At 45.4% G+C, this 14,073-nt stretch overlaps 1 long non-coding RNA gene across 1 annotated transcript in view; it reads right to left on the bottom strand.

Moving 5' to 3' along the window:
* LOC134885989 (uncharacterized) overlaps positions 1-14,073 on the bottom strand; it is a 99,680-nt gene that overhangs the window by 77,187 nt on the left and 8,420 nt on the right. The window contains exon 2 of the long non-coding RNA XR_010170094.1: positions 7,254-7,341. This is a non-coding gene — a long non-coding RNA (uncharacterized LOC134885989). The remainder of the gene's footprint in view (positions 1-7,253; positions 7,342-14,073) is intronic.

The following is a 14,073-nucleotide window of genomic DNA, read 5'->3' as shown; positions in this document are numbered from 1 at the left end:
CAGTCCATCCATAATTGTATACCACCTACCCGTGGTTTTTGTTTTCTTTCTTCTTTATACATACATACTACATCTCATTATCATCCAGTCTATATTAGCAGCAGACACAGTACAGTACGGTAGTCCACGGCTGTAGCTACCTCTGTGTCGGCACTCGGCAGTCCATCCATAATTGTATACCACCTACCCGTGGTTTTTTTTTTCTTTCTTCTTTATACATACTACATCTCATTATCATCCAGTCTATATTAGCAGCAGACACAGTACAGTACGGTAGTCCATGGCTGTAGCTACCTCTGTGTCGGCACTCGGCACTCGGCAGTCCATCCATAATTGTATACCACCTACCCGTGGTTTTTTTTTTCTTTCTTCTTTATACATACTACATCTCATTATCAACCAGTCTATATTAGCAGCAGACACAGTACAGTACGGTAGTCCATGCCTGTAGCTACCTCTGTGTCGGCACTCGGCAGTCCATCCATAATTGTACCACCTACCCGTGTTTTTTTTCTCCTTTCTTCTTTATACATACTACATCTCATTATCATCCAGTCTATATTAGCAGCAGACACAGTACAGTACGGTAGTCCACGGCTGTAGCTACCTCTGTGTCGGCACTCGGCACTCGGCAGTCCATCCATAATTGTATACCACCTACCCGTGGTTTTTTTTCTTTCTTCTTTATACATACTACATCTCATTATCAACCAGTCTATATTAGCAGCAGACACAGTACAGTACGGTAGTCCACGGCTGTAGCTACCTCTGTGTCGGCACTCGGCAGTCCATCCATAATTGTATACCACCTACCCGTGTTTTTTTTTTCTTTCTTCTTTATACATACTACATCTCATTATCATCCAGTCTATATTAGCAGCAGACACAGTACAGTACGGTAGTCCACGGCTGTAGCTACCTCTGTGTCGGCACTCGGCAGTCCATCCATAATTGTATACCACCTACCCGTGGTTTTTTTTTCTTTCTTCTTTATACATACTACATCTCATTATCATCCAGTCTATATTAGCAGCAGACACAGTACAGTACGGTAGTCCACGGCTGTAGCTATCTCTGTGTCGGCACTCGGCAGTCCATCCATAATTGTATACCACCTACCCGTGGTTTTTTTTTTCTTTCTTCTTTATACATACTACATCTCATTATCAACCAGTCTATATTAGCAGCAGACACAGTACAGTACGGTAGTCCACGGCTGTAGCTACCTCTGTGTCGGCACTCGGCAGTCCATCCATAATTGTATACTAGTATCCATCCATCTCCATTGTTTACCTGAGGTGCCTTTTAGTTGTGCCTATTAAAATATGGAGAACAAAAATGTTGAGGTTCCAAAATTAGGGAAAGATCAAGATCCACTTCCACCTCGTGCTGAAGCTGCTGCCACTAGTCATGGCCGAGACGATGAAATGCCAGCAACGTCGTCTGCCAAGGCCGATGCCCAATGTCATAGTACAGAGCATGTCAAATCCAAAACACCAAATATCAGTAAAAAAAGGACTCCAAAACCTAAAATAAAATTGTCGGAGGAGAAGCGTAAACTTGCCAATATGCCATTTACCACACGGAGTGGCAAGGAACGGCTGAGGCCCTGGCCTATGTTCATGGCTAGTGGTTCAGCTTCACATGAGGATGGAAGCACTCAGCCTCTCGCTAGAAAACTGAAAAGACTCAAGCTGGCAAAAGCACCGCAAAGAACTGTGCGTTCTTCGAAATCCCAAATCCACAAGGAGAGTCCAATTGTGTCGGTTGCGATGCCTGACCTTCCCAACACTGGACGTGAAGAGCATGCGCCTTCCACCATTTGCACGCCCCCTGCAAGTGCTGGAAGGAGCACCCGCAGTCCAGTTCCTGATAGTCAGATTGAAGATGTCAGTGTTGAAGTACACCAGGATGAGGAGGATATGGGTGTTGCTGGCACTGGGGAGGAAATTGACCAGGAGGATTCTGATGGTGAGGTGGTTTGTTTAAGTCAGGCACCTGGGGAGACACCTGTTGTCCGTGGGAGGAATATGGCCGTTGACATGCCTGGTGAAAATACCAAAAAAATCAGCTCTTCAGTGTGGGGGTATTTCAACAGAAAAGCGGACAACAGGTGTCAAGCCGTGTGTTGCCTTTGTCAAGCTGTAATAAGTAGGGGTAAGGACGTTAACCACCTCGGAACATCCTCCCTTATACGTCACCTGCAGCGCATTCATAATAAGTCAGTGACAAGTTCAAAAACTTTGGGCGACAGCGGAAGCAGTCCACTGACCAGTAAATCCCTTCCTCTTGTAACCAAGCTCACGCAAACCACCCCACCAACTCCCTCAGTGTCAATTTTCTCCTTCCCCAGGAATGCCAATAGTCCTGCAGGCCATGTCACTGGCAATTCTGACGAGTCCTCTCCTGCCTGGGATTCCTCCGATGCATCCTTGCGTGTAACGCCTACTGCTGCTGGCGCTGCTGTTGTTGCTGCTGGGAGTCGATGGTCATCCCAGAGGGGAAGTCGTAAGCCCACTTGTACTACTTCCAGTAAGCAATTGACTGTTCAACAGTCCTTTGCGAGGAAGATGAAATATCACAGCAGTCATCCTGCTGCAAAGCGGATAACTGAGGCCTTGACAACTATGTTGGTGTTAGACGTGCGTCCGGTATCCGCCGTTAGTTCACAGGGAACTAGACAATTTATTGAGGCAGTGTGCCCCCGTTACCAAATACCATCTAGGTTCCACTTCTCTAGGCAGGCGATACCGAGAATGTACACGGACGTCAGAAAAAGACTCACCAGTGTCCTAAAAAATGCAGTTGTACCCAATGTCCACTTAACCACGGACATGTGGACAAGTGGAGCAGGGCAGGGTCAGGACTATATGACTGTGACAGCCCACTGGGTAGATGTATGGACTCCCGCCGCAAGAACAGCAGCGGCGGCACCAGTAGCAGCATCTCGCAAACGCCAACTCTTTCCTAGGCAGGCTACGCTTTGTATCACCGCTTTCCAGAATACGCACACAGCTGAAAACCTCTTACGGCAACTGAGGAAGATCATCGCGGAATGGCTTACCCCAATTGGACTCTCCTGTGGATTTGTGGCATCGGACAACGCCAGCAATATTGTGTGTGCATTAAATATGGGCAAATTCCAGCACGTCCCATGTTTTGCACATACCTTGAATTTGGTGGTGCAGAATTTTTTTAAAAACGACAGGGGCGTGCAAGAGATGCTGTCGGTGGCCAGAAGAATTGCGTGACACTTTCGGCGTACAGGCACCACGTACAGAAGACTGGAGCACCACCAAAAACTACTGAACCTGCCCTGCCATCATCTGAAGCAAGAAGTGGTAACGAGGTGGAATTCAACCCTCTATATGCTTCAGAGGTTGGAGGAGCAGCAAAAGGCCATTCAAGCCTATACAATTGAGCACGATATAGGAGGTGGAATGCACCTGTCTCAAGCGCAGTGGAGAATGATTTCAACGTTGTGCAAGGTTCTGATGCCCTTTGAACTTGCCACACGTGAAGTCAGTTCAGACACTGCCAGCCTGAGTCAGGTCATTCCCCTCATCAGGCTTTTGCAGAAGAAGCTGGAGACATTGAAGGAGGAGCTAACACGGAGCGATTCCGCTAGGCATGTGGGACTTGTGGATGGAGCCCTTAATTCGCTTAACAAGGATTCACGGGTGGTCAATCTGTTGAAATCAGAGCACTACATTTTGGCCACCGTGCTCGATCCTAGATTTAAAGCCTACCTTGGATCTCTCTTTCCGGCAGACACAAGTCTGCTGGGGTTGAAAGACCTGCTGGTGAGAAAATTGTCAAGTCAAGCGGAACGCGACCTGTCAACATCTCCTCCTTCACATTCTCCCGCAACTGGGGGTGCGAGGAAAAGGCTCAGAATTCCGAGCCCACCCGCTGGCGGTGATGCAGGGCAGTCTGGAGCGACTGCTGATGCTGACATCTGGTCCGGACTGAAGGACCTGACAACGATTACGGACATGTCGTCTACTGTCACTGCATATGATTCTCTCAACATTGAAAGAATGGTGGAGGATTATATGAGTGACCGCATCCAAGTAGGCACGTCACACAGTCCGTACTTATACTGGCAGGAAAAAGAGGCAATTTGGAGGCCCTTGCACAAACTGGCTTTATTCTACCTAAGTTGCCCTCCCACAAGTGTGTACTCCGAAAGAGTGTTTAGTGCCGCCGCTCACCTTGTCAGCAATCGGCGTACGGGGTTACATCCAGAAAATGTGGAGAAGATGATGTTCATTAAAATGAATTATAATCAATTCCTCCGCGGAGACATTGACCAGCAGCAATTGCCTCCACAAAGTACACAGGGAGCTGAGATGGTGGATTCCAGTGGGGACGAATTGATAATCTGTGAGGAGGGGGATGTACACGGTGATATATCGGAGGATGATGATGAGGTGGACATCTTGCCTCTGTAGAGCCAGTTTGTGCAAGGAGAGATTAATTGCTTCTTTTTTGGTGGGGGTCCAAACCAACCCGTCATATCAGTCACAGTCGTGTGGCAGACCCTGTCACTGAAATGATGGGTTGGTTAAAGTGTGCATGTCCTGTTTATACAACATAAGGGTGGTTGGGAGGGCCCAAGGACAATTCCATCTTGCACCTCTTTTTTCTTTAATTTTTCTTTGCGTCATGTGCTGTTTGGGGAGGGTTTTTTGGAAGGGACATCCTGCGTGACACTGCAGTGACACTCCTAGATGGGCCCGGTGTTTGTGTCGGCCACTAGGGTCGCTAATCTTACTCACACAGCTACCTCATTGCGCCTCTTTTTTTCTTTGCGTCATGTGCTGTTTGGGGAGGGTTTTTTGGAAGGGACATCCTGCGTGACACTGCAGTGACACTCCTAGATGGGCCCGGTGTTTGTGTCGGCCACTAGGGTCGCTTATCTTACTCACACAGCTACCTCATTGCGCCTCTTTTTTTCTTTGCGTCATGTGCTGTTTGGGGAGGGTTTTTTGGAAGGGACATCATGCGTGACACTGCAGTGCCACTCCTAGATGGGCCCGGTGTTTGTGTCGGCCTCTAGGGTCGCTTATCTTACTCACACAGCTACCTCATTGCGCCTCTTTTTTTCTTTGCGTCATGTGCTGTTTGGGGAGGGTTTTTTGGAAGGGACATCCTGCGTGACACTGCAGTGACACTCCTAGATGGGCCCGGTGTTTGTGTCGGCCACTAGGGTCGCTTATCTTACTCACACAGCTACCTCATTGCGCCTCTTTTTTTCTTTGCGTCATGTGCTGTTTGGGGAGGGTTTTTTGGAAGGGACATCCTGCGTGACACTGCAGTGCCACTCCTAGATGGGCACGGTGTTTGTGTCGGCCACTAGGGTCGCTTATCTTACTCACACAGCTACCTCATTGCGCCTATTTTTTTCTTTGCGTCATGTGCTGTTTGGGGAGGGTTTTTTGGAAGGGACATCCTGCGTGACACTGCAGTGACACTCCTAGATGGGCCCGGTGTTTGTGTCGGCCACTAGGGTCGCTTATCTTACTCACACAGCTACCTCATTGCGCCTCTTTTTTTCTTTGCGTCATGTGCTGTTTGGGGAGGGTTTTTTGGAAGGGACATCCTGCGTGACACTGCAGTGCCACTCCTAGATGGGCACGGTGTTTGTGTCGGCCACTAGGGTCGCTTATCTTACTCACACAGCTACCTCATTGCGCCTCTTTTTTTCTTTGCGTCATGTGCTGTTTGGGGAGGGTTTTTTGGAAGGGACATCCTGCGTGACACTGCAGTGACACTCCTAGATGGGCCCGGTGTTTGTGTCGGCCACTAGGGTCGCTTATCTTACTCACACAGCTACCTCATTGCGCCTCTTTTTTTCTTTGCGTCATGTGCTGTTTGGGGAGGGTTTTTTGGAAGGGACATCCTGCGTGACACTGCAGTGACACTCCTAGATGGGCCCGGTGTTTGTGTCGGCCACTAGGGTCGCTTATCTTACTCACACAGCTACCTCATTGCGCCTCTTTTTTTCTTTGCGTCATGTGCTGTTTGGGGAGGGTTTTTTGGAAGGGACATCCTGCGTGACACTGCAGTGCCACTCCTAGATGGGCCCGGTGTTTGTGTCGGCCACTAGGGTCGCTTATCTTACTCACACAGCTACCTCATTGCGCCTCTTTTTTTCTTTGCGTCATGTGCTGTTTGGGGAGGGTTTTTTGGAAGGGACATCCTGCGTGACACTGCAGTGACACTCCTAGATGGGCCCGGTGTTTGTGTCGGCTACTAGGGTCGCTTATCTTACTCACACAGCTACCTCATTGCGCCTCTTTTTTTCTTTGCGTCATGTGCTGTTTGGGGAGGGTTTTTTGGAAGGGACATCCTGCGTGACACTGCAGTGCCACTCCTAGATGGGCCCGGTGTTTGTGTCGGCCACTAGGGTCGCTTATCTTACTCACACAGCTACCTCATTGCGCCTCTTTTTTTCTTTGCGTCATGTGCTGTTTGGGGAGGGTTTTTTGGAAGGGACATCCTGCGTGACACTGCAGTGCCACTCCTAGATGGGCCAGGTGTTTGTGTCGGCCACTAGGGTCGCTTAGCTTAGTCATCCAGCGACCTCGGTGCAAATTTTAGGACTAAAAATAATATTGTGAGGTGTGAGGTATTCAGAATAGACTGAAAATGAGTGGAAATTATGGTTTTTAAAGGTTAATAATACTTTGGGATCAAAATGACCCCCAAATTCTATGATTTAAGCTGTTTTTTAGGTTTTTTGGAAAAAAACACCCGAATCCAAAACACACCCGAATCCGACAAAAAAAATTCGGTTAGGTTTTGCCAAAACGCGGTCGAACCCAAAACACGGCCGCGGAACCGAACCCAAAACCAAAACACAAAACCCGAAAAATTTCCGGCGCTCATCTCTAGTATAAAATACCAATGTAATAAAACAACTTATACAAAAGTGTCCATCCTCATGTCACCATATGCTAAGAATTGATTTCTAATATAAATGATGTTGGGAGAGACAATATTAAGCAGATGAAAACTACAGGGGGTGGTCCTGTGTACCTTTAATGATGTTTTTACTGTTGCTACCATGTGCATTTCCAGATGGACCTTTAATCCTGAAAAAGCTAGTGCAAACTGATGAAACAGTGTTTATGTGGACCTATGAAGGATAAGTTCATCTACAATGTTCACCTTTTGTAAATAAAAACTATCATCATTATGGAGTTCCCATGCCAAGTATGCCGCAATTGGGAGTGCTCACCCCATACCTGTGCTATACTGGGTCTTCCTTCTGTGTCGACAGCAGATGATGGCAAGTTCCAATGTTAATTATATTTTGCTCTGTCCAGCTGACACCTGCATTTGTAAAAAAAAAACATACAGTGTGAGCAGATGACGACTGCTCCAAAACTACAAAGGACCCACAGTTCTGCTAGCTGGGCGCTACTAATAAAAAAATGTTCTGTGTCATTTCAAACAATTGGGGCAGATGTTTAACCTGGAGAAGGCATAAGGAAGTGATAAACCAGTGATATGTGCAAGGTGATAAGGCACCAGCCAATCAGATCTTAACTGTTAATTTACATATTGGAGCTGATTGGCTGGTGCCTTTATCACCTTGCACATATCACTGGTTTATCACTTCCTTATGCCTTCTCCAGGTTAATACATCTGCCCCATATTTTCACGTTTTTAAACATGTGTCCAGGAGCACAATGCAGAGCTCATCTAGATCTTAAGGCTTTCATTGATTTTCAAAGCCCTCAGTGAAGCAGTATCAGTCACAGGGCCAGATGCATCATCGCTTGGAAAGTGATAAAATGGAGAGTGAAAAAGCACCAGCCAATCAGCTCCTAACTGACATTTTTCAAACACCGCCTGTGACATGGTAGTTAGGAGCTGATTGGCTGGTGCTTTTTCACTCTCCATTTTATCACTTTCCAAGCGATGATGCATCTAGCCTACAATGTGCACAACTGTCGTTATAAGATAAGAGTTCTTGGAGGTACGAAAGGGATTATTTGTTGGTTCCATCTAGCATGTGCAAAATGACCCTGTCTGCTTGCTGAAGTTCTTAGTGACAGTCAGTGACCTCATTTACAAAGTGTACGGGATGTACCACTTGGCTTTGCATCAGTTTTCCTAGATGTTCTACCCAGTGCAGTTAAAGGGGTAGCACAGTGGTTCCCAAACTTTTTTGAATCACTACACCCCTATCAGAATTTTTTTTTTTATTGCAGCAATGTTTTGTTACAGAGAAATTCTGAAAAAAAAATGTAAATTGAATAAGTTAAGTTTATACTGTATGTCATCCTTAGGTTCATTTATGTGGCGAGGGGCAGGATTCACTTCTGTTTGTCCACATATTTTATAATTGAAGCCACAAGGACTGGTTTTGCCTATTACATTGTTCATAAATAATTTAAATTGGAACAAGACCAAAAACTCAGAGTACCCCTGGAAGTGCCCCATGGCATCCTGGGGTGCCACGGCACCCAGCTTGGGAACCACTGGTGTAGTATACTCTCTGCTCTCGGAACATGCTTCTTTCTGCAAACAAAAATCGCCCCAAACAGGGAGGTTAAAAAAATCTGAAGAGCTTGATAAAGCTAAATATTTATCTTACTTAAAACCCTTTAAGAGGTCTAAGAACACTGTACGCTATTGACGTATGGAGTACCGTAAGGGTACGCACGTTGCGTAGCGATCGCTTAGCCGTAGTCGAGACGCTCAAGCGTCACGTTCGCTCACGGCCAAGAGATCACAGGCAGGCACGCTATTGGCTGCCGACTAAAGTAATGATACGCTATTAGCGCAGCGGACGCTCGGGACCACGAGGAGATCACCAGCGGTGCTGACGCTCACAATGTTAAACCTTTCTCATCACTAATAACTATACCATAAAACAGTGTATTATGCAGTAAACCTTGGTGTAGTGATAGAGTGTAAATGTAACACAGTGTAAACTTATTAACTTAAAAGCTGTTCGAGCTTCTCCGGCGCTCTGAGAATACTTAGAAATATAAGAAATACACAGATACCGGGCTTAGGGTCTAACGCCTTATATGAATGTTATACTTGCAAAAGAATAATACAGTACAAGTCATACACTACCAATATAACATAGACTAACTAACCAGATAACTACACATGAAATACAATACAATACAATTACGTTTAAGGGAAAAATGAGAGAGAAAGAGGAGAGGAGGGAGAGAGAGAGATATGGCTCACAATAACAACAAAGACAATATGATTGCGGAGACAACTTACGCACAAAGGGAACGATCGCATGCGCCTTTCTGAATATCCAGCTCCCGATTATCAGTGATGAGAACCGTTGAAGAGAGTGAGCTGGGTCAGATCGGCTTGTCTATTTATGCCCCACACACAATACAATTCAATGGTCCCTACAATCTCATTGTTCATTGGACACAGGATTTCGTCTTCGCATTATAACAAAAGGTCATAGGTTGATTCATACAGGTGGGCTGAGACCATTTCCAACTGCTCAGGTGGGTGGGAAACTAGGTTTTCCGCCGCATGTATAAGTGAGTGCAAATAATAGTAAATGGACATAAACTTCTTATGTCCATAACTATTCGCACGAGCGATTAATCTGCTTCAAACCAACACCGGAATATTGCTAATTAAATACTCTTCCGATGGATACTAAACACCACTGTATAACCCTTGTCTGACCCTTCGTATCAAACAAAGAGGGATCTCTCTGTCTGTGAACATGCTACATTAACTAAACTTTCAGATTCTATCAAAGGGACCATGATCTACAAAATACATTATATAGTTAAAATATGTAACGATTGAGTCGCACGCTGGGCACACAGAAACTCTACCGTAAATGCGCATACCGTGCGCCTGCGGGTGCACGCAACAGCGAGTATGCGCACGCACGGGAGAGCGCACGCATGCGCAGCGCGGACCTGTATGAGGTGCAAATATGGTAGTGTGCATCGTGATATTTTTCTGACGTTGACAGTCCACCCTTTGGCAGTCACCAATAACTGCCACTTCCTAAAACATTTCAAAAAGAGAAAAATATATGTCAAGTGTAAATACATTTCCATGGTTGGGTAGGGGAGGAGAGAAGAAGGTGTGAAAAGGGTATGACCTAGTGAGATAGCAGAAGCATGTGTGTATGAATCCATGTTTGGGGGGTCATGTATCATCGTGCCGTACGTGTTGTAAATCAAGCTTCGAGGTATTGCGAAGTATACATTTGAATTCCTTCTTATCCCGTGGTGCGGGTCTGTGGATGGGCTGTCAAACTTTACCGAGCTCTTTTCGGCTTTTGGTTGCAACAAAATGGGGGAGCACATTTTAGTTGATGATACATGAATGGGGGAATATGTGATTGCTGATATCTGTGCCTGTATTCCCTATCGACTATGTGTGTTATTACCTGAAGGTTGTAGAGATGAAGATAAGACACAATTATGGTAAATGCAGTGGTATTCTATGTCAGGTTAATGAACATTTGTCGGTTGAAGTCTTGTTCGGTGTCTGTTGAATGCAGTCTTCTTTGGGCTTTTGCCAAAAAGTGTGGGCAAAAAGCTTTGTCAATGTCCATAGACTTACAAAAGTGTTGGGCTAGCGTAAATTTAAAATTTCTAGGGAAACTGGGGGTCTATGGCATAGTTCATCAAATATCTGTGTATAAGGTTGTCAAAACTTCTTCTTTAATCCATCAGTTGTCTGTATACAGGCTTGTCAAATTCCTCGTCCAAGTGGGTCTTTTTTTACCTTAGAGAAAACGGAAAAACAGGTGAAAGAAACGGACCCTATAATCGCATTTTCATCACATGATTGTTTCTATCGTTGGGTCATAAATCAAATCCATTGGAATTACAGTTTCCTCACTCCTTAGACTCATTACCCTGGTACTACGTTTGCACTTCATTAAAGCCTGACCGCATCTAAATATCAAGCCAATCGATATGACAACACCCAAGATACATAGAAGAAACTTCCCTACATTCATTATGACTCCTTGAGCCCATTCTCCTAAACCAGAGAACCAATTTCGCGGGTTCAACCATGACACCCAACCAGTCAGCTCATTACCCACAGCAGCAAGGGTGAGATTGTGTCTCCTGCGAAATTCCCACTTTAATTGGAGAATGTCATCCATCTTTTGGTCTATGACCTCGACCGGGTCCTCGGTACTATTCGTAATATATGTGCAGCATTTCACGCCGTACTGCGTTGCCAGGGTGACACAATATCCACCTGTCACTGCTGTGAGATAATTAAGAACCATCCTATGCTGAACCAGTTCTGTTTTATAAGCTTGAAGCTCCCTTCCAGTATACCTAAAAGTGTCGTCATACATTTCTGTGATATTGTCTAATAAATTTGCAAGCGCAGATATGTATCTATAGTTCAGCACTCCTCTAGCGGTGCGAGTGAAATCTAACGCAAGTAGAACCTGAATCCCGGTGGATTCATGGATCATGTCAGAGGCCGAATGCTCTGTCCTTTCTGTCAGTTGCCTTTTAACTATGTGCTCGTAATGGGTGTGAGTATAAGGAGCTTGGGCACCACGGTGTATATCTTTCATTTTGGCATGTGATACAGTCATTACTTCAGGCAGTACTTTTCCAATATAACACAATCCTTCAGAGTTAGGGGCAAGCCACTTATACGCCTTCCTCCCGCATATGAAATATGCATCATCGGGGAGAACATATGGGACGGAGTAGGACATAACCATATTACACATCTTCCATGTGAAATCTCCTAACCCTAATTCTCCCATCTGTCTAGTACACGTATCAGTTTGTACGATATGTGCACAGTATCCTGGTGATACCTCTCCAACTCTCGTAATCCTACTTCCTAGGGTATACCTATATCGGAAAGATTTTTCTCTACTGGCTATGTGGCGTATAAGCTCTGTATCTGTAGGCATTCTATCTGCTCTATATGAAAAGGTCATGGTTTGGTTACTCCATGACACTTCCCAATTTCCCGGCTTTCGGGGATTGGAAATGTTAAAACATATTAGGGACTTATCCACATGATATTGGTGGAGCTTCAAACTAGGAGGGCTGGAGATATTAAACCTCCTGTCCACCGGTCTTCCACCCTTTAGCTCAAGTACCTCCCCTACCGTTAAAGGAAATGGTACTAGCCCTGATTTGCTGTGACCTTGAGGTAGTTGAGAGCATACCCAACAATCTGTTTGATTTAACACACTACCCACTAAGGAGTGATAGTCACTCAATGGATGCCGGTCCATGTGGATATTAAAACTGGATTGGCATTTCTTGATGCACCCATCCTCAACTACATTGTCACAGAGCCTACAGATACAGTTTTCTTCAGCTAACAATCCTTCACAGTTCCTTCTATTGTCAATGCTATCGGATCGTTTTCTGATACTCGCCTTTACTTGTTGGTTAAGTTGTTCTTGGAAAACTACGCCTCCATCTTTGTCATCAGAACCCATTCCAGAACCTCTCTCGACCTCCATGGTACTCTCGCCGGAACAGACTGCTCTGGTCAACATCATGGTCAACAGGAAAATCCGGATCACAGTCTCTTGGGGCAAGTCCATCTTATAGGAGGAAACGGAGAAGAATGAGAAGGGGAAAAAAATAGTTGAGGGAGAGGGGATGGGAAGTGGAGAAAAACAATAAAAGGGAACAGGGAATCGACAACTGCTTTTGATCTTATGATCTTCAATGCTCAGGTGCCGCCTCAGTCCTCCTGGAACAGACACTCCAGTGATACAACTTCCTCTACCGTCTGTTCCTTATCACGGGACCTCTCTGGATCAGCAACCTTCTTACAGTGGGACGAATGAACCCAAGTCTCTCTCTCGGCAACCTTCAATGCTGTAGTGCTAGTCAATAAGACTTGGTATGGTCCTTCCCATCTGTCAATAAGGCAACCTGAGCGTAGAAAATTCCGTATCATTACATAATCCCCAGGTTCAATGTCATGACAATTACTGTCTGGTAAATCAGGAATCACCAACTTCAAATTATCATTTTGATTCCTTAGCTGTTTACTCATGTTAACCAAGTATTTTACAGTCACTTCATTGTTACACTTCAAATCATCCTGAGGGTTAATCATAACATGCGGTTGTCGACCAAACAAGATTTCAAAAGGAGACAGATTAAGAGGGGACCTGGGAGTGGTTCTGATGCTGTATAGTACAATGGGTAAAGCTTCTGGCCATGTCAATCCTGTCTCTGCCATAACTTTGCTCAATTTATTTTTAATAGTGCTGTTCACTCTTTCCACCTTTGCACTCGCCTGGGGGCGGTACGGAGTGTGCAGCTTGCTATCAATTCCCATCAACTTACACATTCCTTGAAAGACATCACCTGTAAAATGGGTACCTCTATCACTTTCAATTATTCTAGGGATACCGTATCTACATACAAATTCCTGCACAATTTTCTTAGCAGTAAACATAGCGGTATTTGTGGCCGCAGGAAATGCTTCGACCCAATTTGAGAATACATCTATACAAACAAGTACATATTTCAAATTTCGACAAGGGGGTAATTGTATAAAGTCAATCTGTATTACCTGAAAAGGGCCACCTGTAGGTGGGATATGAGATGGTTCTGTTGGTATTGCCTTTCCGATATTCTTTCTCAAGCAGGTAAGGCATGACATTGCTCTTTTACCTGCATGAGATGAAAATTCTGGGGCGCACCAATATGCTCTTACCAACTTACACATTCCCTCCTTGCCCAGATGAGTCAGCCCGTGTGCTGCCTCTGCTAAACATGGAAGGTATGCTCTGGGGGCCACTGGTTTACCTTGTCCATCCGTCCAGAGTCCTGAGGACTCCTGGCCATATCCTTTTGCCTTCCAGACTGCCTTTTCCTGTGTGGAACACAAATTTTGCATTTCACACAACTTCTGTGTGTTGATGGTATTAAATACCATCAGTTGTGTGGTGTCTGTCTGTCTGGGGGTACCAGCTGCTAACTTAGCAGCTTCGTCTGCTCGGCTGTTACCAAGTGATACTGGGTCTTGGCTATATGTGTGTGCTTTACACTTGATAACAGCCACTCTGTCGGGTTCCTGTATCGCTGTTAGAAG

This window comes from Pseudophryne corroboree, chromosome 1 (assembly GCF_028390025.1).
Source record: "Pseudophryne corroboree isolate aPseCor3 chromosome 1, aPseCor3.hap2, whole genome shotgun sequence".
Lineage (NCBI taxonomy): Eukaryota > Metazoa > Chordata > Amphibia > Anura > Myobatrachidae > Pseudophryne > Pseudophryne corroboree.
This window is presented reverse-complemented; position numbering and strand designations above follow the sequence as displayed.